The sequence below is a fragment of the Bos taurus genome, chromosome 23 (genome assembly GCF_002263795.3).
Source record: "Bos taurus isolate L1 Dominette 01449 registration number 42190680 breed Hereford chromosome 23, ARS-UCD2.0, whole genome shotgun sequence".
Lineage (NCBI taxonomy): Eukaryota > Metazoa > Chordata > Mammalia > Artiodactyla > Bovidae > Bos > Bos taurus.
This window is the reverse complement of record NC_037350.1, coordinates 33612710-33619063: the sequence shown is the minus strand read 5'-3', so window position 1 is coordinate 33619063 and position 6354 is coordinate 33612710. Positions and strand designations below refer to the sequence as shown.

Genomic DNA, 6354 nt, shown 5'->3' with positions numbered 1-6354 from the left:
CCTCAACAATTTTCCAGTAAGCCACCAATCCTCAACATCTGCAGCACCATTTAAAGGCTAAGGCAACCCACTCCAGTACTCTTGCCTGGAAAATTCCATGGACAGAGGAGCCTTGTAGGCTACCATCCATGGGGTCACAAAGGGTCAGACACGACTGTGTAATTTCACTTCACTTTACTTCATGGCAAGGAAACAACCCTCTGAAGATGGCAGTGCTGGAAATTTTGTTTGTTTGTTTAAAATTGTGTTCATGTATTTATTTATTTGACAGCAGAGTAGGATTTATTGGTGGGCATGAGTAAGGCAGGGGCAACACCACAGCTCTCATGAGTGCAGGACCTGACATTCTTCTGGGAGCTGCAATTTGAGCTGTGTTTGACTCTGTAGCCACCTGGGATGAACTGCTCTTCTGCCACCATGCTTCCAAATTCATCCTCACTACACTCAGTAAATCTCCAGTTCTTAGAGATGTGGATCTTCCCACAGCCAGAGAACTTGAACTTGGCCCTGTGTAGGGCCTCAATCACATGTTCTTTGTTCTTCAGCTTGTTACAGATGGGCATTATACCTTGTCCAATGAGGACCCTGATCACTGTACCCAGGGGCTTTCCAAAGGCACCACACATACCTGTCTGGAGCCTACATTAGGGACAGCATGAAGCCATACATGAATATCTAAAGGAAAGGGCTATCTCCAAGGTCCCTAAGGGAACCCCTAAAGCAACAGGCTGCATATACTACCAAGAGGGCTACTGTTTGTAGGAATGCAATGGCTACAATGGAATTTGTTTAAAACTTTTCCTTTTTCAAGTGATCTCTGTACACTTTTTTAAAGTGTGCCAAAATAAATTGAGAGCCAGAAACTGGTTGGTTTTTCCAGCACTAATAACAGTATATGTAGCTAACATCTACAGAGTGCCTACATGTGCCAGATACTCTTCTCAGTGGCTTGTGTATATTAACACACTTAACTCATGACAACAATATCTGTTCTTGTTTCAACCAGATTCTGGCACAGGGTTGATTATTAAGACAAGTAGGTGAAAGAGTCCCTCCTCTGGTCTTTGGCCTTTAAAGGATTTTACTCTGCCCCTTTCCCAGCAGTGCCCCTCACCATATAGGCCACACAATCCAAAGAGGCAAGATAAAATGCCTACCTGGAGCCCACATTCCCCCTCTAGACTCTCAGTAGACAGCATGAAACCTGTTTCCCAGACCTGAGCTTCCTCTTCTCTGGGAACTGGTCATAGTTGAATGGATGTGAAGAAATTAATGATTTAATTGATCAATTAACACACAAACCTTGATGTCTAAGTTTGGGGGGTCTCTTCTGATTGTCAAGAGAATTTTTTAACCCCCTGATTCCGTATTTGTTTCCTGGAAAGGAGAAACTATCAAATTCCAATTCTGTAAGGTATCTGATAAATTACACTACAGAAAATAGCATTCAGTGAACACACGTGTGTGACCATGGCACTTTCCGAGACAAAAAAAAAGGATTCTAAATTCTTAAATGCTTGGCTTCTTTCAGAAAAAAAAGATCCTCTTCCAATAACATTTAATTTTGCTTTTCAAAAAATACACCTAGCATTTTCAGGTGGCAGAATAATTAACCATATCTCCAAATACTCTTCTGTTCCTCGGCCTTCTGTCACAGATGAAGTATTTCATCTCTTAGTTATTTAGGCCAGGGTCCTTCCTGAGTGTTTTATGACTTAATTATGATGATTACATCATGCTTATAGACTACACCCGCCCAGCAGAGTGGGCCAGCACCCTGAATATACAAACAGTCGATGGGTATGCTTGTTGGATACAAAACCAGCTAATGGGCCACAACTGTGAAGCCAGACGCTTTTCCAAGAAAACATATAGCATCGTTAGTAGAGGAGACTGTATCTCATACAGCATGACTGGGTGTCTGCTTTCCAATCCATAGACTTTCAGTTCAGTTCAGTTCAGTCTCTCAGTCATGTCCAACTCTGCGACCCCATGAATCGCAGCACGCCAGGCCTCCCTGTCCATCACCAACTCCCGGAGTTCACTCACACTCACGCCCATCAAGTCAGTGATGCCATCCAGCCATCTCATCCTCTGTCGTCCCCTTCTCCTCCTGCCCCCAATCCCTCCCAGCATCACAGTCTTTTCCAATGAGTCAACTCTTCCATGAGGTGGCCAAAGTACTGGAGTTTCAGCTTTAGCATCATTCCCTCCAAAGAAATCCCAGGGCTGATCTCCTTCAGAATGGACTGGTTGGATCTCTTTAAATAGACCCAACAGTTTCCTTAGTCTTCAACTAAGAAAAGCTCACAGCACAGAGACCAGCTTTCCTTGTTTGTTCTATCACCATGAGAGGCAGCAGCAATCCTCTGGGGGGAAATGCCAGGAGACTATCATGTAACTAGCTGTACTAAAATACAAAAAAGGGATTTTTTTTCTTTATTGAATTTGTTTCAAACCTTGGAAGTTTATATAAGCACCATCATAGGCCAGATTCAAGTACAAGCCCCATCTTGAGTTGTGGGGTGACTATCCAAGCACATTTGAGAGCAGAGTGTCTCAACTGGGTAATTCTACACCCCAGCAGACATCTGGCAATGTCTGGAGACATTTTTTGCTTGTCACAACTCAGGGAAGGAGGGGAAGGTGATACTAGGATCTAATAAACATGCTCAGTAAATCTAGTAAACAGTGCATAGGACAGCTTCTCACAGAAAAGAATTACTCACACCCAAATGCCAATAGAGCCAAAACTAGAAACCCTGCTTTACTGGATCAAGGGCATGAGAAAAATGGTATCTCGTGCTCCTCACTTTGAAATGTAAACGGCTTCCTCTCTCGGGCGTGTATTACCTACACACACCAAGAAGCACTTAGCTTGCTTATGGAGTCAGGCTGGGACCGCACAAATTGAACTTGTGGGCGGCACAGAATCAAATACAATTCCATGCTGCTGTATAACCCCTTTCCCTATGGAGATCAAAATGCTTTTCAGAAAGAGTTATTCCATCGGGAAAGGGAGCTGGAGTAGGAGCGGGCCTCATTTCACAGATGAGAAAACAGGAGGCTAGGAGAGGCTGTCATTTGCTCAAGGTTATTCAATGAATCAGGTTCAGAGCTCAGGAAACAGAGACCTGACGTTGCAGAGAATTCCAAAAGAACATAAAAGGACAGGAAAGCGCTCTCTGCTAGACGCCATCTTGGAGGCACGAATTTTTTCCACATCCTGAGCCTCTGGTGATGAGAAAAGCAGGATCTCCTGTGATGAATGGCAGTGGTTCTCCCCAGAATCAGCAGAGTCTCACAACCCCTCCCTGCTAGCTGGAGAGCCCTCACCTGACAAACCCAATTCCCAGGGCTATTCTCCACATGTTTACACTGTCAACTGATTTAATGGACTGCAGAAACGAGTTGGTCTGTTCGTTAAAATGGTCATCATAATGAAAAAGATGGACGGCTTCTGCCCTTATCCTCTGTCAGTCTGTCACATCTATGTACCTCTTTCCTATCAATCACCGTAGTATACATTATGTAAATACCAAAGATGAAATGTCAGCCTATGTATCTAATTGTTCTTGTGTGCCATATGGGAAAATGACTGGTGGGCCCTGCTGTTCCCCTTTACAACCAGCATTAATTGGCATCTTTGTTATCTAGTCATGGAGATCCTGACTGGAATGCCTTTAAGGCTCCAGTAACCCTTTCAACAGGAAGTGTGATTCAGGCTGATTCTTACTGAATGAAAAAATAATAATAATACAGAGAAATCTCAGAAACTTTATGATCCCACTAACATTTGATCAAGAACTTTCATGAAAGAGTCATTTATTATATTTGTTGATAAGAGAGGGATCCAAAAGGCTTGGAAATGAACATATCTGTATTTCCCCACCTCTCCCCCTAAACAGAGGAGCCTATAGAAAGAGATAAAGCATATTCCCAGATAACTGTGGAAAAACAAAGTTCAGGGATCATTTTTTCTCACTAATTTCTGGACTACTTAGGGGAATATATATTTTGTTCCAAATTCAGGAACAGGATCATGAAGTGTCAGCATAAAAATGGATTTTAAAAGTCATCAATTGAGCATTCTACTGAGGCATGAACCCTACTTAAGATATCTCCAACAGCAAGTTTAATGTCTCTGCTTTGATGTTTTCTATAAATAGGCATCCACTGCCTTACAAAGTTCCATTTAGATGAGTCTAACTTAAAAAGTAGAGACATTACTTTGCCAACAAAGGTCCATCTAGTCAAGGCTATGGTTTTTCCAGTGGTCATGTATGGATGTGACAATTGGACTGTGAAGAAAGCTGAGCGCCAAAGAATTGATGCTTTTGAACTGTGGTGTTGGAGAAGACTCTTGAGAGTCCCTTGGACTGCAAGGAGATCCAACCAGTCCATTCTGAAGGAGATCAGTCCTGAGTGTTCACTGGAAGGACTGATGCTGAAGCTTAAACTCCAATACTTTGGCTACCTCATGAGAAGAGTTGACTCATTGGAAAAGACTTTGATGCTGGGAGGGATTGGGGGCAGGAGGAAAAGGGGACGACAGAGGATGAGACAGCTGGATGGACATGAGTTTGGGTAAACTCCGGGAGTTGGTGATGGACAGGGAGGCCTGGCGTGCTGCAATTCATGGGGTCACAAAGAGTCGGACACGACTGAGAAACTGAACTGAACTGAACTGAACTTAAAAGGATGCAAATTCTGAAGTGCCCCAGTGCACTCACCATAGTAGAGACAGTAGTATCAAAAACTCCCTATTTCTAAATACAAACTCTCTGTCCAAATTTCTTAAAGTGAAAATGATATTAAAGCTATCTTAAAGTTCCTCACAAAGCTAGGTGATGGAACTTCAGTTGAGCTATATCAAATCCTAAAAGATGATGCTGTTAAAGTGCTGTACTCAATATGCCAGAAAATCTGGAAAACTCAGCAGTGGCCACAGGACTGGAAAAGGTCAGTTTTCATTCTAATCCCAAAGAAAGGCAATGCCAAAGAATGTTCAAACTACCACACAATTGCACTCATCTTAGTTCAGTTCAGTTCAGTTCAGTCACTCAGTCGTCTCTGACTCTTTGCGACCCCATGAATCACAGCACACCAGGCCCCCCTGTCCATCACCAACTCCCAGAGTTCACTCAAACTCACGTCCATCGAGTCAATGATGCCATCCAGCCATCTCATCCTCTGTCACCCCTTCTCCTCCTGTCCCCAATCCCTCCCAGCATCAGAGTCTTTTCCAATGAGTCAACTCTTCCCATGAGGTGGCCAAAGTATTGGAGTTTCAGCTTTAGCATCATTCCTTCCAAAGAAATCCCAGGGCTGATCTCCTTCAGAATGGACTGGTTGGATCTCCTTGCAGTCCAAGGGACTCTCAAGAGTCTTCTCCAACACCACAGTTCAAAAGCATCAATTCTTCGACGCTCAGCCTTCTTCACACTCCAACTCTCACATCCATACATGACCACTGGAAAAACCATAGACTTGACTAGACGGACCTTTGTTGGCAAAGTAATGTCTCTGCTTTTCAATATGCTATCTAGGTTGGTCATAACTTTTCTTTCAAGGAGCAAGTGTCTTTTAATTTCATGGCTGCAGTCACCAACTGCAGTGACTTTGGAGCCCAAAAAAATAAAGCCTGACACTATTTCCACTGTTTCCCCATCTATTTCCCATGAAGTGATGGGACCAGATGCCATGATCTTCGTTTTCTGAATGTTGAGTTTTAAGCCAACTTTTTCTCTCTCTCCTCTTTCACCTTCATCAAGAGGCTTTTTAGTTCCTCTTCACTGCACTCATCTCACATGCTAGCAAAGGAATGCTCAAAATTCTCCAAGCCAGGTTTCAACAGTACGTGAACTGTGAACTTCCAGATGTTCAAGCTGGATTTAGAAAAGGCAGAGGAACCAGAGATCAAATTGCCACCATCCACTGAATCATCAAAAAAGCAAGAGTTCCAGAAAAATATCTACTTCTGTTTTATTGACTATGCAAAAGCCTTTGACTGTGTGGATCACACCAAACTGTGGAAAATTCTTCAAGAGATGGGAATACCAGACCACCTGACCTGCCTCCTGAGAAATCTGTATGCAGGTCAGGAAGCAATAGTTAGAATTGGACATGGAACAGCAGACTGGTTCCAAATCAGGAAAGGAGTACATCAAGGCTGTATATTGTCACCCTACTTATTTAACTTCTATGCAGAGAACATCATGAGAAATGCTGGGCTAGATGAAGCACAAGCTGGAATCAAGATTGCCAGGAGAAATATCAATAACCTCAGATATGCAGATGACACTACCCTTATGGCAGAAGGTGAAGAAGAACTACAGAGCCTCTTGATGAAAG

At 43.1% G+C, this 6354-nt stretch overlaps 1 pseudogene; it reads right to left on the bottom strand.

Moving 5' to 3' along the window:
- Positions 1 to 686: 686 nt before the first annotated feature.
- On the bottom strand, positions 687 to 779 carry LOC112443900 (uncharacterized; annotated as a pseudogene).
- Between the last annotated feature and the right edge of the window lie 5575 nt (positions 780 to 6354).